This window comes from Siphateles boraxobius, unplaced genomic scaffold, assembly GCF_051911475.1.
Source record: "Siphateles boraxobius isolate OS27281-9 unplaced genomic scaffold, OSU_SipBor_1 8, whole genome shotgun sequence".
In the NCBI taxonomy this organism is placed as follows: Eukaryota; Metazoa; Chordata; class Actinopteri; order Cypriniformes; family Leuciscidae; genus Siphateles; species Siphateles boraxobius.
In genome coordinates, this window is record NW_027509208.1 from 39,443,619 (window position 1) to 39,471,025 (window position 27,407).

Here is a 27,407-nt window from a genome sequence, read left to right on the forward strand (position 1 = left end):
CTGAAACGCTATTATTGCTGTATGGTATATGCGGCAGACATGGTCATTGTACATTGTTCTATTGCTTATATAACAGAGCTAACGTTAAACAGATAGCACATTCAATAACAGTAGCTTTACTACTGTTCTTATTCTCGTAAGAAAGATAGAGTAGCATTGATTCTTCCAAAAAGCCGAACTTTACCCCTTCATCTGGACATGTTTATCCACCTAACGTTACGTTCACACGGATTTCAGTGCAAACAAAGCTAACGTTAACGAACCTGCCCAACAAGTGCTAACGTTAGCTATCCATACCAATACATACAACTGGTTGATCAACACAATTACCTGTCGAGAAGAAATGTTGCAAGCTCTGCATCCAGCTTCAACCCAATTAAATCACGTAAATCTCTACAGCTTTCAAATGCCGATCTGATGTTGATCCTGGTTTTATTACGGGCACGGTCGCTTTCTTGCTTTACTTCTTGCTTTTCAGCAGGTGTTCTCTTTTACTGTGTTGTTGATGAACGAAAGACTCTAAAGGTAAATTAATTATTTATGTTCCCTGTAAATTATTTTTGACTGCATTATAATGATTTCTTTATTCAGAATATGATCAAGATTGCATAGGCGGATGTGTTCGGGGAATTTGGCGGTTAGAAGTATAACATTTAAAGCCACTTGAATGAACGAAATGACTCGAAAAAAGATTTGTTCATTTTGATGAGTTCGAACAGGAGAGTCAGTAAAATGATCCGAACTTCCCATCACTAGCACGTGGTGTGTGCACTACCTGTGATTGACAGTCAGATCTCACACCCCCCCTATAGTATCCAGCTGCAGACCCGCAGCACCACCAGTTTCAGAACCCCAGGGCCAGAACCGGAAGTAAGGGACGGAGCTTACGTTCTAACACCAGCGCCAGGACCGGAAGTAAGGGACGGAGCTTACGTTCTAACATCAGCACCAGGACTGGAAGTAAGGGGCGGAGCTTACGTTCTAACACTAGCGCCAGGACCGGAAGTGAGGGGCGGAGCTTACATTCTAAACCGAGTAACGCCACCTAACTTTTTGGAGCGTAATTTGCTTAGACACGAAACGGCCCACACGAAACGTCAAACTTTATATGTATGTTATAATGATACATTAAGGAACAGTACAATAAGCATTTTAAAACATTGATTTTGTATAATATAATTGTATATAGTTATCCGTTTCATTGTATTATGAGAATTACTTCCTGATCATGATGGTGAAAAATAATGCTTGAAACTTATGGGCATTTTAATGTATAACAGTTTAATTATTTTAGCTAAGCAGTTTATACATAAGTGTAGATTTATGAAGGTAAGACCTCTGTTTTTGGTTTTTTATGAAGGAGTTAACTCTGCATAAGAAAGCTTTGAAAGATATAAAAACAAGACAAGCCTTGGAGGTTTTCAAAATTATACACAATTTGATAACTGATTAGACCTCTGTGATATTTTATGTTCTATTTATTTATTTATTTATTGTGTTTACAAAAAATTTAAATTGTTTTGATTTTGAAGGTATATGTATTGTTAATATGAATTTGTAATGCCTGGTTTTGATTGTTTAAAAAAAAAAAGTATGGGCATTTTATATAAAATATACTTTATTTCACAAGAACATGTGCAGCATGCATTTTTCTTTATGTAAAACAATAATGTCAAAAATCTAAAAAAGAGAGAGAAAATTCGGCATTGTTTAAAAGAAATAATAAAAATGTATACAACAAATGACCAATTCACCACTAGGCCCATTTTATCAAAACAATCCTGTATAAATGTAACTTACAATGTATCAAATGAGGAACTCACTCTCTGCCCCATTTTGTCCTTACATTCTTGCAAAAATAACTACAATGCAATAATAATAATTCCTCCCCTCCCTCACTTCCGGTTCTGGCGCTGGGGTTCTGAAACTGGTGGTGCTGCGGGTCTGCAGCTGGACATATCTCCACCCCCCTGCGCTGTTTGGGCCCGATGATCCGGGACGGGTGGATTTTTGCAAAACAAATAACACGCTCCAGGTGGAGTTAGAAGCTCGGGTTTTTTTCTAAAACCACTTTATTTATGTTGTTCTGTTGGATTATAGTGTCAGTTTCACTGAATATGACCAAAAAATGTTGCCGACGGCAGCGTTAAGGAATTGTGCATGAAAGCACACGTTCAATACACGAGTGTCCAATATTATTTGAATAAATATGTTTAAATCTCCATGTGATCTGACATTAAACATTACTAGTAAGCCCCACCGTTGAGAAGGGCAACAAAAAATGTATTTATACTCATTATGTTCCTCCCCACGGAAATCTTTAGTAAAAAGCGAAAGATTTATGCGATCTGAAGAGATTCAGATTCAGATTCAGGAAGAGCTTTCCTCTCTGCATCACCACATGACCGTGTGTACGGAACACATTTCACGATAACGGTGACAGACACGGTGTGTTCAACATTGAACATAGATAATTTGTTGTCAGACTGGATAGTTACCTTGTCTGATATTAAAGTGTCTCGTCCGGTCTGCTCTTTTTTATTTTAACCCTAAAACAGGCCACGTGACTCACGAGATACATCGTTTTTATTGTCTTTTTTGGGGCATAAGAACGATTTTTTCATCAAATCCTTTTATCACTTATGACAGCCTGGTCTGTCTTGAGTATGCTGGTCACATAATTTGCTTCAAATTTTTTGTGATCAATTAGTCAGCCTGACCTAAATCCAACATGGCTGCCAGTGGTGCAGAACATTCAGATTTTGAGATAAGTAAATATATATTAAACTTACTTTTCTTCTGGAAAAAAAAAAGAATACTGCTAACATTAATTGTGAACATTGTCTTAAGGTGCTGAAGGAAAAAATTAAGTAATATGTTGTTCATGTTGTTATTTAGCACGTTTTGAAATGTATGTAACTCCTGAGACATGTTGCCTGTTTAGGGATATATAAAAAAAGGATTAAACTAGCTCTATTTAAAATGCACTATTCAAACTTAAATGATTGTAATTCAAGAATGCTTTGGAATATAGACCTAAGTTTGGTCTTGTTTAAAGAAAACAGTCAGCAGATTGTTGTTGAAGTGAAAGCATTTGATGCAAGAATTAAAGTATGAAAAAGTTATGGAAGTTTAAACTTACATTAAATCAAATGTACTGTACTTAATATTTTTTATTTTTTATAAAATATGTATTTTACTAAATATTTTTTACTATAAAATTACTATAAAATAAAAGCTATATATCTAACCAAGTTGTGTTCCAAATTTGAAGTTGATGTCACAAAAATTGAAGTTCCCATGAGATTTTGTTTAGGCATAATACTAAAAATAGCCACCGGGTGACTTACATTCCTTACATTGAATTTAATTGTATGCATTCTGCCATAACAAATTAATAAATTTCTGTCTAAATATCACTTCTGTCACAAAATATGGAACCTTGAGACTCAGACCTTTCTGACAATATGCGTTTTTCCAAGATTAGAAAAGGTTTTGATCTCAAATTATGAAACATGACGATGCCCAAAAGGGGAGGAGCCCGATAAAAGAACTTAGAGTACCGTTTCTATGGTATCGCTTTCGAATGATATATCATTTCTCAACATTAGATCAGGTGAAGTATGGGATATAGTTGTTTTAAACATGCAGTTGCAGTAACAGTTAACATTGGTCGCATATTTCCATTTTTGATGAAGATAGAGAAATTAAAGGGTCACTCCACCCATTTGCATTAAGATTTCCATTGTTAGAAATCCAGTCATACTATGGAATGGTTGTGCAACACTCTTTCATTTTCCCCTGAGACGAGAGAAATCCTCTATTTACCTTTTTCACTTCCTCCTACAATGACGCAAAAATCGTCATTTTACGTCACTGTAGGAGGAAGTATAAAAGGGGGGGATTTCTGTGAAGACTACAAGCACTAGTTCCCGCCCTTTCAAACCCGCCCATAGGGGGTTGGACCTAATGCGCTAACAGACCTATCACAGATCAGTGCCGGTGCGTTTGATTTCACCGGCAGAAACTTTTTGAAATATGGACGAAGGTACTGAATACGCAGACGGATGCATTATGGAGGATCTGGATTTTGACGAAGTTATGGTAGAAACGGATGTTCGTGGCTACCTTTATGAGCCACAGTATAGCGACAAGCAGCTGAGGGCTATGGAGGAACCGGAGGCGGCTGAAGCTGCTGCCACCACAGCCGATGCAGACGAGGAGCCCGCAATGGTTCGAGCTGGGGCAGATTGGTGGTGCCTATGCTCTCACTGTGCGCCAATGGACACAGAACAAGAGTCTGTCTGCTGTCGAGAATTCCAGTGGTGCTACGGAATCGGACGATGACACGGACGTGTGTGTTGTTGCTCACCTGAGTTTCGCACACCATTTGGATAGCGGCGTCCTGGAGACCTACTTTAGAATACCTAACGTCAACTGGCAACGTCAGCCAAAGCCTACAGGGTCAAATAGTCGTCTTTCTGTAAAGTAAGTTTATTTTCATTTTGTTAACACACTAACGTGGCAGGTTCATTGCACAAATATCTTGCAGTTAAGCTAGCTACTGTAGTGGGAGTGGTCTGCGGAGCTGAGCATTGCAATGCACTATGGGGATTGTTGTCTACAATCCACAAGCACTAAAAAGTAATTTTCTGCCTTTTATCGGCCAAGAAGGTCCCAAATTAGAAATTTATGATACTATTCTACTACATATATGACCCACTTTCAATACATATTCATTTCTCCACCGGTGGAATGACCCTTTAAGGCCGTTTTATTTTACACTTAAATGCAGTCTTTCATTTCTGAATGTTAACCTCAGCTGTTAATAGCCTACATTTTTATTATTTTGCTGGTAGGCCTACTTTATATATTAAAAATGCTTATTTTATTAGTTCATTAATTTCGAGTCTTTTGTTACTTTATTAGTTTGTCTTGAATAATTGCTTGATGACTATAGCCTTTAATGTTTTATGAGAAGTTATTAGTAGCTGAAAGGAACACGCCACCGTTTCTTGAAATATGGGTTATTCACCGTCTCCCCTACATGTAGATAGGTGGGAAACGCATTTTTGTCTCAGTGCATGCATTGTCTGGCAGCGCAGACACTATCTTAGCTTAGCCAGAGCCGTTAAATATGATATATGTTTTTCAACGGCTCTGAGCTTAGCTAGCATAATGAATGGAATCCTTTGTTGACGCATGTCGTGAGTAAAAGTGATCCCAAAAAAATTATTTACTTCTTGTGGTCTGCGTATTCACAACGAGTACAAATAGCAAAGGCCATTCACTATGTCTACTGTTAAAAAAAATAGCCAGCTAATATTCACGCGGTATGTTGACGGAAGTTGGGGGATTTCAGGTGTTGCGTGATATTTCTGCGCAGCAGTGCTTCGCCTGCGCTTCACCCAAATATAGTCCCACATCAAAATCTGCCTAGGACATCGCCTAGTCTTAATCTGCATGGCTATTTATACTCATTGTGAATAGGCAGGCCACAAGAAGTAATTCGTTTTTTTATTCTCTTTTACTCACTACATGCTATCCGGCAAAGGATTCCATTCCGACGGCGCTGCCAGACTAAGACAATGCATGCAGTGAGACAAAAAATTCGTTTGCCCACCTATCTAAATATAGGGAAGACGGTGAATAACCAATTTTCAAAAAACGGTGGCGTGTTCCTTAAAATGTCACTTTAATGTAATATCGCAAAATAATAAATCAAGCACACAATTACAGTAACGCATTCGGATCAAATGCACACGTGAACAATCCATACACATGACTAAATCCACTAAGCAGTCAACTGCCATAAAAAATCTGATTTGTCACACTTTAAAGGAGCCCCACCGTTAGGTAGGGCATCAAAAAATTAATTTATACTCATTACGTTCCTCCCCACGGAAATCTTTAGTAAAAGGCGAAAGATTTATGCGATCTGAAGAGGAACATGAGTGTATTACTTTCATGTTAGCACCAGCACGAAACCGAGTGTAATGAACACACTTCACGAAAACGGTGACGGACACCTTGTGTTCAAAACTGAACATTTAGCGTAGATTATTTATTGTGAAACTGGATAGTTAGTACATTTTCCATATGATAATTAAATGACTAATTCGGTCTGCTCTTTGTTTATTTTAAACGTGAACAATAAAAATAATAATAATAACCACACACTTTATGGTCCCTGTTGAACTGACACAGACCAACAGAGGGCGTTGTCTTCTTCCACCAGTGAGTGGAACACAAAGGAAAAGTTCTCTTCTAAATTCTAATTCATCTGGAACCTAACACGAAAACACCAAACTGAAAGTGACGAGCACTTTTGGGCAAGTGAAGGACAGAACTTCATGAGCACAGCATAACTTATTGTTTCTATTTTGTGTGTTGAGACAAAAACGTCAAAAAGAGCACAATATGTTTCGCTATCGGAGGGATTATTTCACCAGCCTAAAATATCGTGTCCACTTTACACCCTAGATGAATTAATTGCCACTTCATATATAGGCCTACATATACTTATACTTACCTCCTACGTGATTTAAAAATCTGATACATCGGTCGATATATATATATATATATATATATATATATATATATATATATATTATTTTAGTGAGGCTGAGGACTCATAAGTAACTACAAATCTGTTTGTTTTGTTAGGTTACATGTTTCTGGATTTAAAAATAATAATAATATAGGCCTATATAGCCTATAGTGCAATTATCAAGTGAGTGCAGAGCAATCAATTCTGTGAATTACACTGCGCAAACCAACAGTAATAGCCTACTACTCACTGGAGGAATTAGGGTTGTCTCTCCACAGAATAAAATATTCATTTTATTTTATTTTTCGTGTTCGCATTTATGAGGAAAAAACAATGTTACGGACGTGATAGTTATCCGTTACGGACGTGACAGCTCTGAAAGCGGCACTAAAAGTATAAAAGACTTTAAAACGTTTTCACAAAGACCTCAAACAGAAAGCACAAAGCCTTTCTTTAAAGTGAATTTCGTTTTGTATAATTATATCTTCATTTTAATCAATGTTTCACCAACCAATTCCCTGGATCCGGGCATCTAATAATCAGGGTTTTTAATAAGGGGAAAAGGTAATAGAAAAGGTAATAGATAGGCCTACATTTTGAGGCTGTCAAACTGGTAATGCACGTCAACACAGTGCTGGTGCTGATGCTCAGGTTAATAGCAAGGCTGGATGTTGTGCTAAACTCCTCTTTGCACCACAGGCGCCGGCGCCGCCAGGCTCTTTACTTCATCGAGCCAACTTTTGAAAAAAGTAGAGATGGTTGGAATATTACTCCTAATTAAATCTTCTATGCTGTCCTTCTCCCTTTTAGCTTTAGCTTTTTGTGGATCCGCTGCTCCACCGTTTTTAATCCATGTTGTTTGTTTTTTCGGTGTCCTCAACTCTCTGTTTTTCACACTATCTTACCGCCTGTTTTCAGTCCCTCCAGAAAAAGATTTTTTTTGTGATTGTTGCGGGCAAAAATCCTTGATTATGCGGATCGTTTTCTTTAAAACTGCGATGGAATATGCGGGATATTTATGCAATTTTATGCGATGAAATTGCGGGAACTTACAAAAATTGCGGGAACTTGCAAAAACTGCGGTTTGATGAAAAAGAGAAAAAAAGTGATTCCCCCAACACCCTGTTCTCCCTAGGCTACTTCCTTAATGTAAAGAGTCATTTCTTATTACTTCCGATGATAAGCAAGCATACTACATCATAATAAGTGCTGGAATATTTAATTTCTCATCTTGTTTTATTTCAGACTGTAACGAGTGTAAATAAGGTGTGGCCCCTTTAAGAGCTGTGCGCTCCCTGTTGAACTGTCTGCAGTGTTATATTATGTGCGCCTCGAACACCCCATGTGTGCGGGTAATTTTTGTTTGATGCTACTTCTTTTATCTTATTTTGTTTATTAAGTAACGATGTGACCGTAGAACAGACAGTTATACGAGTTCGCAGGGGTGCCGCTAAGGGGGGAAAAGTTAGGACGATTCTAAGGGCCCACACACTTTTGGGGCCCCCAGAGATCGATTTTACTAATGGAATGGGTGGGGTAGGGGGCCCAACCTCATATTCTTTCATAGGGCCCAACATTTCTAGACGCGCCCCTGCGAGTTCGATTTGGGAATAAAGAGCGAGTTGTGAGATGTCAATCGCCTCCGTGAGTCTGGCCTCTGCAATAACTTCAGCTGTGAGCTATCCCGTCGCGTAATTGCGTCACTTCATAACGTTCCCATGGAAACAGGGGGAAATGGCTGCTCTTGTGTGAAGCAAACGCAACATTTTTCAACTTTCTGCTAAGATATATGTGACTTTTTAGCAACGAAAATGCGAGGATTATGAAATCATGCAAACCCCGCATATTTTACACGGAAATCGGCAATTTATGCGGCGAAAGTGCGGCGTATTTGAAAAAATACATGATACTTTTTTGTGTGTAAATAAATTGTTGTTAACACACATACACACAATCACACACGAATCAATGAATTTTAATTTAATACTTTTTTTTTTTTTAAAAGGATGAGGCCACACAGTTAGTGGGGTCTTGGAGGCCCCCGGGCACCGGCCCAATCGGCCCGGTGATAAATCCGGCCCTGGGTAGGGTAGACGGTGAATAATACCCATTTAAAAAAACGGTGGCATGTTCCTTTAAATGTCATTTTGATGTAATATTGCAAGATATTAAATCGAAATGGAACGCGATCGGGGCCAATAGTCTTTAAACGAAACGCGTGAAATTTGACCGCGTCAACACGCACTGTTTGTCCGCGTTAACGCGGCAATTTTTTACGTGTTTCTATTGAACGCGTAGACACGCTCATTTTGGTCGTGTTAAGGCGTCAGTTGTCGTCGCGTTACTTTAGTGCGTCTAAAGACGCAGTTTTACCATGTTCAGACGACGAATTTGAACGTGTTTCTTAACAAGCACATTCTGTACGTATTGAAGTGTAATATTTTAAAAAAGCAGACTTACCTTTATATGTACCTAAATATTAATCCTTTAGTTTATTGTCGCATTGCTTTACTGACTACTGTGCTAGAGTAAAGTAATGTTACAATTTATATTAAGTCAAGTGCTAATTATCCATATAATAAAATTATTATAATGTATATGGGTTATTATTTGTTTTCGTTTGAAGTTATAATTTCCAAAAGTATTATAGGCTAACTTACACAGCACATATTTATAACTAAATAAACACACACACATTTATTCTCTTTCACATAGCCTAATGATGTTTTGTAATTTGGTGTTTAGTTGGTTGTATAGTTTTTTTATGCTGTTCTGTCTGTATTCTTTCCAGGAACATCATCTTGGCGGCTGCAGGCTGATGAGTGCTATAATAAAATTACTACATTATATTTAACATGTTTTTGATATTCATTATACTTTTATTATTAATATGTTATTTACCCATAAACTTGTCTTTAGAAATCCATAAGTTATAGTGGCAAGAATAACTTTGTTAAACCTTTAGGGGCGGTTTCCCAGACAGGGTTTATATTAAGACAGGAGTAGGCCTTAATCTACTTAATCATGTTTTAAAAACACAGATGAAGTACAGATTACTAACAAACAGATTTCTTTTCTTTTATTCCAAAGCTGATGTGTTTTTTGCTTGCATTAAAATAATTGTCTATTGTTTTTGTTTTTTTATTGCAGTCTTTTTTGTTGCTTCCATTCATGCTTCTCAGTTCCATGCAATTTTAAGATTTTCTTGGTTCATTCCATACAGATTTTCTGTCAGTTTGTTTTACGTTTTTTTCAAATTGCCAAGACACCCGAAGTGGAATTTAAGGCTCACTTTGTCACAGTGTCTGGTTTGTGTTCCTTGGGTTTTCACGAGGTTTCTTTCCCTGATCGTCACTCTTATCATGAACTGCATTTCCCATAACCCTTTGCCTGAACGCATCACTGATCATTGCACACAGCTGTTTCCCATCACCTTGTTAGTATCTGTGTGTGTGTATATATACCCTGTTTGTTTCAGAGTTTGTCACGGAGTCGTTGTTATTTGTCACCACACTTCTGAAGGTCTGTCTGCTTGTTTCTTGTTTCATTCTTGGACTGACTTGTATGGAATTTGACGCCTGGACTGGATACGTTTTACAGATTACCCAATAAATCAGAATCAGAAAGAGCTTTATTGCCAAGTGTGCTTGCACACACAAGGAATTTGTTTTGGTGCTGAGGCTTCCAGTGGACTATACAATACAACAAGAAACATGAAACATAATACTACAAATTATAAGAATAAAGAATAATATAAATATATGAGAATAAAAAGTATCACAGTTAGGTTTAGTCAGAATAGACATTTCCAGATTATGAACATATTTACAGTGTTTTGAATATTATAATAAATAAATCTAAATATAAGTATAAGTATCACCTGAGTTGTAGGATATTGCACTAAACAGTGGGAGTATTGCACTTAAAGGCATATGCCTTGGGAGGAGTGTTAACTGTTCAGAAGGGAAATGGCCTGTGGGAAGAAACTGTTCCTGTGCCGAGATGTTCTTGTGGCCAGTGATCTAAGTCTCTGTCTTGACGGTAACCGTTCAAACAGGTAGTGACCATGATTCCACCGCTTCCACAGTGCTGTTCATGATGGTGAGTGGGGGGAGTTCTGAGCTGTTCCTCCTGAAGTCCACGATCATCTCCACTGTTTTGAGCGTGTTCAGCTCAAGGTTGTTGTAACTGCACTAAATACTGCAATTGGATCTACTGTTTCCCATGTGTGTATCGTGACACACTTGGTGAAACCATTCACTCATGTACCCAATCTTTAGACCAAGTCTGCAAAAATACAAGGACATTATATGCTTTGCACTTGAAAAACAAACTTTTCGCAAAACTCTAAACATTTCTCTACATTACATACATCATTCAAAACTAACAGCTCTAATGTTTCATTTGGAAAACACTGCCATTTAAATGCCACATTCATTTACTGATGACCTACAGCCAATAATCATGTGGGAAGACACTTGTACATAAATGGATCACTTAGAAATCAAAACTCAGTTTTGAGAAAGAAAGATATTTTTACTATTATTATACATTTAATTTTTTTTTTTATTATTAAAGCCATTTTGGACAATTTCATGCTTTCAACTTTGTGGGAACAGTTTGTAGATGGGCGTTTCTGTTCTAACATGACTGTGCACCTGTCCTGACCTCAACCTGCTAGAACAGCTGTGTGATGAAGTAGAGCGGAGACTGCGAGTCATCAGTAAGCTGGTGTGTGGTGGGTGTTCTGGCACAATATGGCTGCCATCGCATCATCCAGGTAGATGCTGCACATTGGACACTTTGGTGACTTTGGGTGTTCCTGTGCACCCAGGAACCCTGCAGCTTCCCTTCTTGTAACATTATTTCCCATTGTGAGGTATTGTCCAATACATCATTGAAAAGCACACCTTATCGCACAACGTTTCCCTGAGGCAACAAAAAGAAAAACTAATTTTGTGAACATGTAAAATAAAAAAAAACTTCATAAAACCTGCCAAATGGCTTCTCTACACCTTCATACACACACAAATATTTTTTATACACAGTTCGTGTCAATTTAAATAAGATTACTAAAACAAATAATCTTGCTTTCTTCTCACATATGCTCCTGTGACCATGTGTCAGAAAAGGATGTCCCACCTTCAAATGGTGCTTGATAGTGACTCCCAAACCTTATTGTACTTTTTCAAACATTCTAATTGGTTGCAATCATTTAAAGAAAAATGTATTGAACATACTGTAGGGCTTAAGAAAACTTTCTGTTGCCTGAGGGCGATGCTGTGCTGTAGAGGGTTAATATTTAACCTTTAAAAATTTCCTGTTTCCCCCCCAGAACTCTTATCAATGAATTATGTTTAAAATATAGATATCATTATATTAATACAGTTTATTTACCTAAATTGCTGGATTTAATCAATCATTTTAATGGTAAATAAATCTGATTTCTGATCGCGTTTCATACTGAGAAAGAACGTAGGACAACTTAAAACTGCGCAGAACCGATCATCGGTGATCAGCGCGCAATGCATGCTGGTTAGAAATGTGTCCGAGTGGCGTGATTTTTTTCTCCCAAACCACTTCAGTGGAAATCCCGCCCTGCAGCCGATTTAAAAGTTTTCATTGGTCATGTCAATCACTGTACTGATTGCCTACACCAAACACTGATCCCTAAACCTACCCGTCACTGTAACCTAAACCAATGAAATCGGCTGCAGGGCGGGATTTCCGCTGAAGTGGTTTGGGAAAAAAAATCACGCGTCCGAGTCAAGGGGGTAATCCATCAGCCGGAAGTTGAAGCTGCCTCCGGGGGCCGCCATTGTAGCTGGCTATCACCTGCTGTTAGCATCCCATTGACTCCCATTCATTTTGGCGTCACTTTGACAGCGAATAACTTTACATCTGAGGTGTCCAAAGACTCCATTTGTCCATTATTTATTTCTAAAGAAACACGACGATGTATAAAAGGCTCCATTACTTTGTATCTTACGTTATGGCCCCGTAGAAGCCATTCTTGTAAAAATAGGCTAAAAATTGCGTCATAACCACGCGACTTTATGTCGCACAATAGAGACATTACCGTATAGACAGGAGGAGAAGCTCGCACAGTCTCGCAGGCAGTCTTTTACTGCCTAAAGTCAGCCCATGGCATAGATAGAGTCCATAAAAGCAACGCGACAAAATATTTAAACAACGTTTTTGAGGAATTGGAAATAATTCGATATGTGGCAAGTGAATACATATGAAGTAACATTTATCCACGAACTTTAAATTATTTATCTACTACTACACCTACGGGGGATGGGGAAATTAATTATCAGGAAATTATACAGGCAATGGAAGAAGAAAAAAAACATCTCAATGTCTATCGCGGTTAACGTTGCTCCTTTATTTATTTACACATCTACGCTTGAAGATGAATGTGATCCCGTTCGGAAGCCATATGTACAAAATGCCTACATAACGTGAAATAAAGAAAAACGGTTTTGTTCAAGTGTTTGTGACCGTGATTTATTAGCCAAAACTACATGATTTTACACCTAGCTCACAATTCTTTATATATTGGAATATTATATGGTCATGTAATATTGAATGGATACGAAAATGACTCGAGGGGACATTATTATATGGTTCCTGGGCTCATACTAAGAAGTATTTTTTGGATGGGTTATTATTCTGTTTGATGTGGAAGGAAACGAAAAAGAAGGGACAAAATTATTTGCATATGTGCCTATATTTGAATCATTTTTAATAATTTTGGAAGATTGTGCTGTAGCCTACATGCATTTATTTATCTGTTATGTTTGATTGTATTATGTGTGTGTGTGTGTGTGTACTAGCCAAATATTTAAATCTAATGGATATATACATAAACATGTTCAAAATAAACTAAACTAACTAACTAAAATTACTAGAACTGCAGATAAGCTACTCAAACGATTACAATCCTAAAGTAGGCTATTTTAAAGTCGATTTTAGCCACTTCTTTTATCATGTCATATTGTAATTATATAGCGTAATATGTTATATTAAATTAATTATTATAACCACGTCCATGGGGCTGCTTTGACAGGGTCAACCACACACACCCACACTACTCTTAAAATGTTACTGTTATTAAACTGCACATATCTGTCTATATTGTTCATACTGCATACCCATGTGTTCTGCTCATAATGCTACTGTTAATACACTTCAAATATCCTTGGCACAGCTACTAGAAGATTTACAACTGTCAGTCAGGTTGCTCACGTGACATCTACGTCCTCAAGCTCAGTTTGAGCCTGCGCAGAACGCTTGGCTATCAGGAAGTGAGTGCCCATGTTTGGCTTCAACTCTCTCCGTTGAAATCAACGGGGTCGCTGTGTCCATTTCTTTTACTGTCTATGGTCCGAGTGCGGTCCGCCTTGCTCTGATGTCATGCTGACGTGTGTCAAAAAGCTCTCGCGAGCGCAAGGCGCACGTGTCGGATTCTGCAGTCGCGCGCAGTTGCCCTCCACCGACTGCGCTGATCAAAAGCATGATGGGAAACGACTTGCTGACGACACAGCTTAAAGAGTAACTAAACACTAAAACAACTTTTTTTAGTTACTTATCTGTAAGAATGGAGCTTCATAAATGCTGTTCATTGATTCGAGTAAATTTTTTTGACATTTGGGTATAAAGTGTTTTACTTTTCAAATATATGGTGTAAAAACGTCTGAGTGCTGCCCTCTTCAGGTTAAACAGAAAGCTCCTGCAGTAAGGGTACTCTCTGACGTAGAATACTCCCTGACGTCACTCTGTCATGCCCTTGGTGCGAGTTCACCACGCCCTTGGCAGCCCCTGGTATAAAAGCATCTGGTTCCGTCAAAACTACTGTAGCGAGTCAGGGGTTGGAATTATGAGTATTGAAAACGGATAGATATATATTAGCATATAGTTAGCATAGCATTTATATAGTTATTTAGATTATTTCGTGTAGCCTATGTAGTTAATCTCGCCTATCGCTCCAGTGTGCAACCTGCATTTTACGTGGGATTGCTTCTCCAACGCAATGGATGTGGAAATGGGCTTCTCCACACAGCTCACGCTGCTGTTCCTGCATGAACTCCGCCACCGCAACGGCGTCATGATGTGAGTGAGCATATATTTTTAATCACAATTTATGTTCCTTCTTATTAGGCTAAAGTTAATCCTCTGGTGTCGACAAACGCGCCGGCGCGATTTGCTGATTATTTTTTTCACATAGCAGCAAAATATAATGAACGTAATAGTAATAAAAATCCTGGAAAAATTACCTCAAAATGACTGAATATAAGAATAATCGGATGCCGATCGCGATGCGGGAGTTAAGACCGCAGTTTGAGCTGGTGTCCACAGACAATTCACACTCCTCCACTTCAGGTGAAGGTGGGGGAGAAAAGTTCTCGACTTCAAATGACCGCTCTGTTGCAAAGCTACTTGCGTCACTCCATTTTGACAGCAGCTGTCTCTGCGGGTCTCAGGTGCACGCCATAACTAGGTTATGCAATGTCATTTTATTATATATATGAAGAGTTCAGATGCAAAAGCCCCTAAGTGCCATCTGAAAATTTCTTCTAGAATGATCATTTTTAACAAGCTCGTATATTTTAGTTAATTAATTTAAATTAAATGTCAATGAAAATTACCTGTTAATTGTCATTTAAGTGAAATTACTGAACTTAAATATACGAGCTTGATAAAAATGATCATTGTAGAAGAAAATTTCAGATGGCATTTGAGGCTTTTGCATCTGAACTCTTCATATATATATATATATATATATATATATATATATATATATATATATATATATATATATATATATATATATATGTGTGTGTGTGTACACACACATAGCCTATGTCTGTATTAAAGAAAAAATGATTGATAAACACTTATTTGGAATGGAAATTAAATAACAAGTACTTTGGGTGTCTTGTTCATTATATTTATTTTCATATAAAAGCAACAGAACTTAAATTACATCCAGTTTTTTAGCAACACTGTGCACGAGCGTGAATCCCGCGATATCCATCATTGATCTCGCAGGTGTCAGATCCACTGCGAGAAGCGAGAACTGTCCGGCTTGCCTGCGCTTTTTTCACTCCTCCCCTCACTGCCGCCGCCTACTCTCGACTATATGTAAGGCGAGGCAAGGCGCATCTCAAACAAGCCTAATGCATTATTCCTCATGAACAATTATAACGTCTGATGTTTACATACATGTACCATTACGACATCCTTCATGAATAAACATGACTTCTGATGTTTGTTTAAGTATATGCAATCAGAGACATACGCACCATCGCATCACACATGCAAATATAGTCTCAAATACAGCAATTTCATTGGCTACTGTGCTTTTTGACGCGTTAACGCGAACAATCACTGCGTGTTGATGCGGTCAAAATTCACGCGTTTCGTTTAAAGACTATTGGACCCGATCGCATTACATAAATCAAGCACACCATTACATTAATATTGGTACACGTAGTTAACGGTACAATTTATGTACAGTTTCCCATATGATCTAACATTACACACTGTACGGAAACCCCCTGTTTGACAGGGATTCAAAAATTAGTTTATACTCATTGTGTTCCTCCCCACGGAAATCTTTAGTAAAAGGCGAAAGATTTATGCGATCTGAAGAGAAACTTGAGTGTCCTAGATTCCTCATTGAACCAGCACGTACGCTAATGTATTGAACACACTTCAGGAGAACGGTGACGGACCTGGTTCAACATTTAACATAGATAATTTGTTGCGAGATGGATAGTTAGAACCTTTTCTATAAGATAATGAAGTGACTCATGCGGTCTACTCTTTTTTATTTTAAACGTGAACATTAAAAATAATAATAATAATAAATAATAATAATAACCACACACTTTATGATCCCTGTTGAACTGACACAGACCAACAGAGGGCGTTGTCTTCTTCCACCAGTGAGTGGAACACAAAGGAAAAGTTCTCTTCTAAATTCTAATTCATCTGGAACCTAACACGAAAACACCAAACTGAAAGTGACGAGCACTTTGGGGCAAGTGATGGACAGAACTTCATGAGCACAGCATAACTTATTGTTTCTATTTTGTGTGTTGAGACAAAAACGTCAAAAAGAGCACAATATGTTTCGATATCGGAGGGATTATTTCACCAGCCTAAAATATCGTGTCCACTTTACACCCTAGATGAATTAATTGCCACTTCATATATAGGCCTACATATACTTATACTTACCTCCGACGTGATTTAAAAATCTGATACATCGGTCGATATATATATATATATTATTTTAGTGAGGCTGAGGACTCATAAGTAACTACAAATCTGTTTGTTTTGTTAGGCTACATGTTTCTGGATTTAAAAATAATAATAATATAGGCCTATATAGCCTATAGTGCAATTATCAAGTGAGTGCAGAGCAATCAATTCTGTGAATTACACTGCGCAAACCAACAGTAATAGCCTACTACTCACTGGAGGAATTAGGGTTGTCTCTCCACAGAATAAAATATTCATTTTATTTTATTTTTCGTGTTCGCATTTATGAGGAAAAAACAATGTTACGGACGTGATAGTTATCCGTTACGGACGTGACAGCTCTGAAAGCGGCACTAAAAGTAAAAGACTTTAAAACGTTTTCACAAAGACCTCAAACAGAAAGCACAAAGCCTTTCTTTAAAGTGAATTTCGTTTTGTATTAATTACATCTTAATTTTAATCAATGTTTCACCAACCAATTCCCTGGATCCGGGCATCTAATAATCAGGGTTTTTAATAAGGGGAAAAGGTAATAGAAAAGGTAATAGGCCTACATTTTGAGGCTGTCAAACTGGTAATGCACGTCAACACTGGTGCTGGTGCTGATGCTCAGGTTAATAGCAAGGCTGGATGTTGTGTTAAACTCCTCTTTGCATCACCACAGGCGCCGGCGCCGCCAGGCTCTTTACTTCATCGAGCCGACTTTTGAAAAAAGTAGAGATGGTTGGAATATTACTCCTAATTAAATCTTCTATGCTGTCCTTCTCCCTTTTAGCTTTAGCTTTTTGTGGCTCCGCTGCTCCACCGTTTTTAATCCATGTTGTTTGTTTTTTCGGTGTCCTCAACTCTCTGTTTTTCACACTATCTTACCGCCTGTTTTCAGTCCCTCCAGAAAAAGAGTTTTTTTGTGATTGTTGAGGGCAAAAATCCTTGATTATGCGGATCATTTTCTTTAAAACTGCGATGGAATATGCGGGATATTTATGCAATTTTATGCGATGAAATTGCGGGAACTTACAAAAATTGCGGGAACTTGCAAAAACTGCGGTTTGATGAAAAAGAGAAAAAAAGTGATTCCCCCAACACCCTGTTCTCACTAGGCTACTTCCTTAATGTAAAGAGTCATTTCTTATTACTTCCGATGATAAGCAAGCATACTACATCATAAGTGCTGGAATATTTAATTTCTCATCTTGTTTTATTTCAGACTGTAACGAGTGTAAATAAGGTGTGGCCCCTTTAAGAGCTGCGCGCTCCCTGTTGAACTGTCTGCAGTGTTATATTATGTGCGCCTCGAACACCCCATGTGTGCGGGTAATTTTTGTTTGATGCTACTTCTTTTATCTTATTTTGTTTATTAAGTAACGATGTGACCGTAGAACAGACAGTTATACGAGTTCGCAGGGGTGCCGCTAAGGGGGGAAAAGTTAGGACGATTCTAAGGGCCCACACACTTTTGGGGCCCCCAGAGATCGATTTTACTAATGGAATGGGTGGGGTAGGGGGCCCAACCTCATATTCTTTCATAGGGCCCAACATTTCTAGCTGCGCCCCTGCGAGTTCGATTTGGGAATAAAGAGCGAGTTGTGAGATGTCAATCGCCTCCGTGAGTCTGGCCTCTGCAATAACTTCAGCTGTGAGCTATCCCGTCGCGTAATTGCGTCACTTCATAACGTTCCCATGGAAACAGGGGGAAATGGCTGCTCTTGTGTGAAGCAAACGCGAAAATGCGAGGATTATGAAATCATGCAAACCCCGCATATTTAATACGGAAATCAGCAATATATGCGGCGAAAGTGCGGCGTATTTGAAAAAATGCGCCCCCGCATGAATATGCGGACTTTGGCTGATTATGCACTAAATCATGCAATCGCATGATCGCGTTTTTCTGGAGGGACTGTGTTTTGCCGCTATCAACAGTTTCCGCGGTAAGCTGACTCGTCATCCGACACAGCCGAAAAACTGATCATGATACTTTTTTGTGTGTAAATAAATTGTTGTTAACACACATACACACAATCACACACGAATCAATGAATTTTAATTTAATAATTTTTTTTTTTTTTTTTAAAAAGGATGAGGCCACACAGTTAGTGGGGTCTTGGAGGCCCCCTAGAGGTCGGAGGCCCCCGGGCACCGGCCCAATCGGCCCGGTGGTAAATCCGGCCCTGGGTAGGGTAGACGGTGAATAATACCCATTTAAAAAAACGGTGGCATGTTCCTTTAAATGTCATTTTGATGTAATATTGCAAGATATTAAATCAATATGGAACGGGATCGGGGCCAATAGTCTTTAAACGAAACGCGTGAAATTTGACCGCGTCAACACGCACTGTTTGTCCGCGTTAACGCGGCAATTTTTTACGTGTTTCTATTGAACGCGTAGACACGCTCATTTTGGTCGTGTTAAGGCGTCAGTTGTCGTCGCGTTACTTTAGTGCGTCTAAAGACACAGTTTTACCATGTTCAGACGACGAATTTGAACGTGTTTCTTAACAAGCACATTCTGTACGTATTGAAGTGTAATATTTTAAAAAAGCAGACTTACCTTTATATGTACCTAAATATTAATCCTTTAGTTTATTGTCGCATTGCTTTACTGACTACTGTGCTAGAGTAAAGTAATGTTACAATTTATATTAAGTCAAGTGCTAATTATCCATATAATACAATTATTATAATGTATATGGGTTATTATTTGTTTTCGTTTGAAGTTATAATTTCCAAAAGTATTATAGGCTAACTTACACAGCACATATTTATAACTAAATAAACACACACACATTTATTCTCTTTCACATAGCCTAATGATGTTTTGTAATTTGGCGTTTAGTTGGTTGTATAGTTTTTTTATGCTGTTCTGTCTGTATTCTTTCCAAGAACATCATCTTGGCGGCTGCAGGCGGATGAGTGCTATAATAAAATTACTACATTATATTTAACATGTGTTTTGATATTCATTATACTTTTATTATTAATATGTTATTTACCCATAAACTTGTCTTTAGAAATCCATAAGTTATAGTGGCAAGAATAACTTTGTTAAACCTTTAGGGGCGGTTTCCCAGACAGGGTTTATATTAAGACCGGAGTAGGCCTTAATCATGTTTTAAAAACACAGATGAAGTACAGATTACTAACAAACAGATTTATTTTCTTTTATTCCAAAGCTGATGTGTTTTTTGCTTGCATTAAAATAATTTTCTATTGTTTTTTTATTGCAGTCTTTTTTGTTGCTTCCATTCATGCTTCTCAGTTCCATGCAATTTTAAGATTTTCTTGGTTCATTCCATACGCGACCTCTGTCAGTTTGTTTTACGTTTTTTTCAAATTGCCAAGACACCCGAAGTGGAATTTAAGGCTCACTTTGTCACAGTGTCTGGTTTGTGTTCCTTGGGTTTTCACGAGGTTTCTTTCCCTGATCGTCACTCTTATCATGAACTGCATTTCCCATAACCCTTTGCCTGAACGCATCACTGATCATTGCACACAGCTGTTTCCCATCACCTTGTTAGTATCTGTGTGTGTGTATATATACCCTGTTTGTTTCAGTGTTTGTCACGGAGTCGTTGTTATTTGTCACCACACTTCTGAAGGTCTATCTGCTTGTTTCTGGTTTCATTCTTGGACTGAATTGTTTGGAATTTGACCCTTGCCTGGACTGGATACGTTTTACAGATTACCCAATAAATACTGCAATTGGATCTACTGTTTCCCGTGTGTGTATCGTGACACACTTGGTGAAACCATTCACTCATGTACCCAATCTTTAGACCAAGTCTGCAAAAATACAAGGACATTATATGCTTTGCACTTGAAAAACAAACTTTTCGCAAAACTCTAAACATTTCTCTACATTACATACATCATTCAAAACTAACAGCTCTAATGTTTCATTTGGAAAACACTGCCATTTAAATGCCACATTCATTTACTGATGACCTACAGCCAATAATCATGTGGGAAAACACTTGTACATAAATGGATCACTTAGAAATCAAAACTCAGTTTTGAGAAAGAAAGATATTTTTACTATTATTATATATTGTCCTGACCTGTCCTGACTCGACCCGATAGAACAGCTGTGGGATGAAGTAGAGCGGAGACTACGAGTCATCAGTAAGCTGGTGTGTGGTGGGTGTTCTGGCACAATATGGCTGCCATAGCATCATCCAGGTAGATGCCTCACACTGGACACTTTGGTGACTTTGGGTGTTCCTGTGGCGTGATTTTTTTTCCCAAACCACTTCAGTGGAAATCCCGCCCTGCAGCCGATTTAAAAGTTTTCATTGGTCATGTCAATCACTGTACTGATTGCCTACACCAAACACTGATCCCTAAACCTACCCGTCACTGTAACCTAAACCAATGAAATCGGCTGCAGGGCGGGATTTCCGCTGAAGTGGTTTGGGAAAAAAAATCACGCGTTCCTGTGCACCCAGGAACCCTGCAGCTTCCATTCTTGTAACATTATTTCCCATTGTGAGGTATTGTCCAATACATCATTGAAAAGCACACCTTATCGCACAACGTTTCCCTGAGGCAACAAAAAGAAAAACTAATTTTGTGAACATGTAAAATAAAAAAACACTTCATAAAACCTGCCAAATGGCTTCTCTACACCTTCATACACACACAAATATTTTTTATACACAGTTCGTGTCAATTTAAATAAGATTACTAAAACAAATAATCTTGCTTTCTTCTCACATATGCTCCTGTGACCATGTGTCAGAAAAGGATGTCCCACCTTCAAATGGTGCTTGATAGTGACTCCCAAACCTTATTGTACTTTTTCAAACATTCTAATTGGTTGCAATCATTTAAAGAAAAATGTATTGAACATACTGTAGGGCTTAAGAAAACTTTCTGTTGCCTGAGGGCGATGCTGTGCTGTAGAGGGTTAATATTTAACCTTTAAAAATTTCCTGTTTCCCCCCCAGAACTCTTATCAATGAATTATGTTTAAAATATAGATATCATTATATTAATACAGTTTATTTACCTAAATTGCTGGATTTAATCAATCATTTTAATGGTAAATAAATCTGATTTCTGATCGCGTTTCATACTGAGAAAGAACGTAGGACAACTTAAAACTGCGCAGAACCGATCATCGGTGATCAGCGCGCAATGCATGCTGGTTAGAAATGTGTCCGAGTGGCGTGATTTTTTTCTCCCAAACCACTTCAGTGGAAATCCCGCCCTGCAGCCGATTTAAAAGTTTTCATTGGTCATGTCAATCACTGTACTGATTGCCTACACCAAACACTGATCCCTAAACCTACCCGTCACTGTAACCTAAACCAATGAAATCGGCTGCAGGGCGGGATTTCCGCTGAAGTGGTTTGGGAAAAAAAATCACGCGTCCGAGTCAAGGGGGTAATCCATCAGCCGGAAGTTGAAGCTGCCTCCGGGGGCCGCCATTGTAGCTGGCTATCACCTGCTGTTAGCATCCCATTGACTCCCATTCATTTTGGCGTCACTTTGACAGCGAATAACTTTACATCTGAGGTGTCCAAAGACTCCATTTGTCCATTATTTATTTCTAAAGAAACACGACGATGTATAAAAGGCTCCATTACTTTGTATCTTACGTTATGGCCCCGTAGAAGCCATTCTTGTAAAAATAGGCTAAAAATTGCGTCATAACCACGCGACTTTATGTCGCACAATAGAGACATTACCGTATAGACAGGAGGAGAAGCTCGCACAGTCTCGCAGGCAGTCTTTTACTGCCTAAAGTCAGCCCATGGCATAGATAGAGTCCATAAAAGCAACGCGACAAAATATTTAAACAACGTTTTTGAGGAATTGGAAATAATTCGATATGTGGCAAGTGAATACATATGAAGTAACATTTATCCACGAACTTTAAATTATTTATCTACTACTACACCTACGGGGGATGGGGAAATTAATTATCAGGAAATTATACAGGCAATGGAAGAAGAAAAAAAACATCTCAATGTCTATCGCGGTTAACGTTGCTCCTTTATTTATTTACACATCTACGCTTGAAGATGAATGTGATCCCGTTCGGAAGCCATATGTACAAAATGCCTACATAACGTGAAATAAAGAAAAACGGTTTTGTTCAAGTGTTTGTGACCGTGATTTATTAGCCAAAACTACATGATTTTACACCTAGCTCACAATTCTTTATATATTGGAATATTATATGGTCATGTAATATTGAATGGATACGAAAATGACTCGAGGGGACATTATTATATGGTTCCTGGGCTCATACTAAGAAGTATTTTTTGGATGGGTTATTATTCTGTTTGATGTGGAAGGAAACGAAAAAGAAGGGACAAAATTATTTGCATATGTGCCTATATTTGAATCATTTTTAATAATTTTGGAAGATTGTGCTGTAGCCTACATGCATTTATTTATCTGTTATGTTTGATTGTATTATGTGTGTGTGTGTGTGTGTACTAGCCAAATATTTAAATCTAATGGATATATACATAAACATGTTCAAAATAAACTAAACTAACTAACTAAAATTACTAGAACTGCAGATAAGCTACTCAAACGATTACAATCCTAAAGTAGGCTATTTTAAAGTCGATTTTAGCCACTTCTTTTATCATGTCATATTGTAATTATATAGCGTAATATGTTATATTAAATTAATTATTATAACCACGTCCATGGGGCTGCTTTGACAGGGTCAACCACACACACCCACACTACTCTTAAAATGTTACTGTTATTAAACTGCACATATCTGTCTATATTGTTCATACTGCATACCCATGTGTTCTGCTCATAATGCTACTGTTAATACACTTCAAATATCCTTGGCACAGCTACTAGAAGATTTACAACTGTCAGTCAGGTTGCTCACGTGACATCTACGTCATCAAGCTCAGTTTGAGCCTGCGCAGAACGCTTGGCTATCAGGAAGTGAGTGCCCATGTTTGGCTTCAACTCTCTCCGTTGAAATCAACGGGGTCGCTGTGTCCATTTCTTTTACTGTCTATGGTCCGAGTGCGGTCCGCCTTGCTCTGATGTCATGCTGACGTGTGTCAAAAAGCTCTCGCGAGCGCAAGGCGCACGTGTCGGATTCTGCAGTCGCGCGCAGTTGCCCTCCACCGACTGCGCTGATCAAAAGCATGATGGGAAACGACTTGCTGACGACACAGCTTAAAGAGTAACTAAACACTAAAACAACTTTTTTTAGTTACTTATCTGTAAGAATGGAGCTTCATAAATGCTGTTCATTGATTCGAGTAAATTTTTTTGACATTTGGGTATAAAGTGTTTTACTTTTCAAATATATGGTGTAAAAACGTCTGAGTGCTGCCCTCTTCAGGTTAAACAGAAAGCTCCTGCAGTAAGGGTACTCTCTGACGTAGAATACTCCCTGACGTCACTCTGTCATGCCCTTGGTGCGAGTTCACCACGCCCTTGGCAGCCCCTGGTATAAAAGCATCTGGTTCCGTCAAAACTACTGTAGCGAGTCAGGGGTTGGAATTATGAGTATTGAAAACGGATAGATATATATTAGCATATAGTTAGCATAGCATTTATATAGTTATTTAGATTATTTCGTGTAGCCTATGTAGTTAATCTCGCCTATCGCTCCAGTGTGCAACCTGCATTTTACGTGGGATTGCTTCTCCAACGCAATGGATGTGGAAATGGGCTTCTCCACACAGCTCACGCTGCTGTTCCTGCATGAACTCCGCCACCGCAACGGCGTCATGATGTGAGTGAGCATATATTTTTAATCACAATTTATGTTCCTTCTTATTAGGCTAAAGTTAATCCTCTGGTGTCGACAAACGCGCCGGCGCGATTTGCTGATTATTTTTTTCACATAGCAGCAAAATATAATGAACGTAATAGTAATAAAAATCCTGGAAAAATTACCTCAAAATGACTGAATATAAGAATAATCGGATGCCGATCGCGATGCGGGAGTTAAGACCGCAGTTTGAGGTGGTGTCTACAGACAATTCACACTCCTCCACTTCAGGTGAAGGTGGGGGAGAAAAGTTCTCGACTTCAAATGACTGCTCTGTTGCAAAGCTACTTGCGTCACTCCATTTTGAAAGCAGCTGTCTCTGCGGGTCTCAGGTGCACGCCATAACTAGGTTATGCAATGTCATTTTATTATATATATGAAGAGTTCAGATGCAAAAGCCCCTAAGTGCCATCTGAAAATTTCTTCTAGAATGATCATTTTTAACAAGCTCGTATATTTTAGTTAATTAATTTAAATTAAATGTCAATGAAAATTACCTGTTAATTGTCATTTAAGTGAAATTACTGAACTTAAATATACGAGCTTGATAAAAATGATCATTGTAGAAGAAAATTTCAGATGGCATTTGAGGCTTTTGCATCTGAACTCTTCATATATATATATATATATATATATATATATATATATATGTGTGTGTACACACACATAGCCTATGTCTGTATTAAAGAAAAAATGATTGATAAACACTTATTTGGAATGGAAATTAAATAACAAGTACTTTGGGTGTCTTGTTCATTATATTTATTTTCATATAAAAGCAACAGAACTTAAATTACATCCAGTTTTTTAGCAACACTGTGCACGAGCGTGAATCCCGCGATATCCATCATTGATCTCGCAGGTGTCAGATCCACTGCGAGAAGCGAGAACTGTCCGGCTTGCCTGCGCTTTTTTCACTCCTCCCCTCACTGCCGCCGCCTACTCTCGACTATATGTAAGGCGAGGCAAGGCGCATCTCAAACAAGCCTAATGCATTATTCCTCATGAACAATTATAACGTCTGATGTTTACATACATGTACCATTACGACATCCTTCATGAATAAACATGACTTCTGATGTTTGTTTAAGTATATGCAATCAGAGACATACGCACCATTGCATCACACATGCAAATATAGTCTCAAATACAGCAATTTCATTGGCTACTGTGCTTTTTGACGCGTTAACGCGAACAATCACTGCGTGTTGATGCGGTCAAAATTCACGCGTTTCGTTTAAAGACTATTGGAACCGATCGCATTACATAAATCAAGCACACCATTACATTAATATTGGTACACGTAGTTAACGGTACAATTTATGTACAGTTTCCCATATGATCTAACATTACACACTGTAAGGAAACCCCCTGTTTGACAGGGATTCAAAAATTAGTTTATACTCATTGTGTTCCTCCCCACGGAAATCTTTAGTAAAAGGCGAAAGATTTATGCGATCTGAAGAGAAACTTGAGTGTCCTAGATTCCTCATTGAACCAGCACGTACGCTAATGTATTGAACACACTTCAGGAGAACGGTGACGGACCTGGTTCAACATTTAACATAGATAATTTGTTGCGAGATGGATAGTTAGAACCTTTTCTATAAGATAATGAAGTGACTCATGCGGTCTACTCTTTTTTATTTTAAACGTGAACATTAAAAATAATAATAATAATAAATTATAATAATAACCACACACTTTATGATCCCTGTTGAACTGACACAGACCAACAGAGGGCGTTGTCTTCTTCCACCAGTGAGTGGAACACAAAGGAAAAGTTCTCTTCTAAATTCTAATTCATCTGGAACCTAACACGAAAACACCAAACTGAAAGTGACGAGCACTTTGGGGCAAGTGATGGACAGAACTTCATGAGCACAGCATAACTTATTGTTTCTATTTTGTGTGTTGAGACAAAAACGTCAAAAAGAGCACAATATGTTTCGCTATCGGAGGGATTATTTCACCAGCCTAAAATATCGTGTCCACTTTACACCCTAGATGAATTAATTGCCACTTCATATATAGGCCTACATATACTTATACTTACCTCCGACGTGATTTAAAAATCTGATACATCGGTCGATATATATATATATATTATTTTAGTGAGGCTGAGGACTCATAAGTAACTACAAATCTGTTTGTTTTGTTAGGCTACATGTTTCTGGATTTAAAAATAATAATAATATAGGCCTATATAGCCTATAGTGCAATTATCAAGTGAGTGCAGAGCAATCAATTCTGTGAATTACACTGCGCAAACCAACAGTAATAGCCTACTACTCACTGGAGGAATTAGGGTTGTCTCTCCACAGAATAAAATATTCATTTTATTTTATTTTTCGTGTTCGCATTTATGAGGAAAAAACAATGTTACGGACGTGATAGTTATCCGTTACGGACGTGACAGCTCTGAAAGCGGCACTAAAAGTAAAAGACTTTAAAACGTTTTCACAAAGACCTCAAACAGAAAGCACAAAGCCTTTCTTTAAAGTGAATTTCGTTTTGTATTAATTACATCTTAATTTTAATCAATGTTTCACCAACCAATTCCCTGGATCCGGGCATCTAATAATCAGGGTTTTTAATAAGGGGAAAAGGTAATAGAAAAGGTAATAGGCCTACATTTTGAGGCTGTCAAACTGGTAATGCACGTCAACACTGGTGCTGGTGCTGATGCTCAGGTTAATAGCAAGGCTGGATGTTGTGCTAAACTCCTCTTTGCATCACCACAGGCGCCGGCGCCGCCAGGCTCTTTACTTCATCGAGCCGACTTTTGAAAAAAGTAGAGATGGTTGGAATATTACTCCTAAT

The 27,407-nt window shown here is 38.2% G+C and overlaps 1 protein-coding gene and 4 non-coding genes across 5 annotated transcripts in view; all 5 read right to left on the minus strand.

The window, feature by feature from the left end:
* Positions 1–27,407, minus strand: part of mgst3a (microsomal glutathione S-transferase 3a) — a 64,827-nt gene that overhangs the window by 18,336 nt on the left and 19,084 nt on the right. The gene's annotated exons all lie outside the window — the stretch shown is intronic.
* Positions 2,254–2,367, minus strand: LOC143729844 (U5 spliceosomal RNA). Its single transcript, XR_013200104.1, has one exon. It is a non-coding gene; the product is annotated as a U5 spliceosomal RNA (small nuclear RNA).
* LOC143730046 (U5 spliceosomal RNA) lies at positions 5,843–5,958 on the minus strand. The gene has a single exon (XR_013200279.1). It is a non-coding gene; the product is annotated as a U5 spliceosomal RNA (small nuclear RNA).
* On the minus strand, positions 16,111–16,221 carry LOC143730053 (U5 spliceosomal RNA). Its single transcript, XR_013200286.1, has one exon. It is a non-coding gene; the product is annotated as a U5 spliceosomal RNA (small nuclear RNA).
* Positions 25,953–26,063, minus strand: LOC143730054 (U5 spliceosomal RNA). The gene has a single exon (XR_013200287.1). It is a non-coding gene; the product is annotated as a U5 spliceosomal RNA (small nuclear RNA).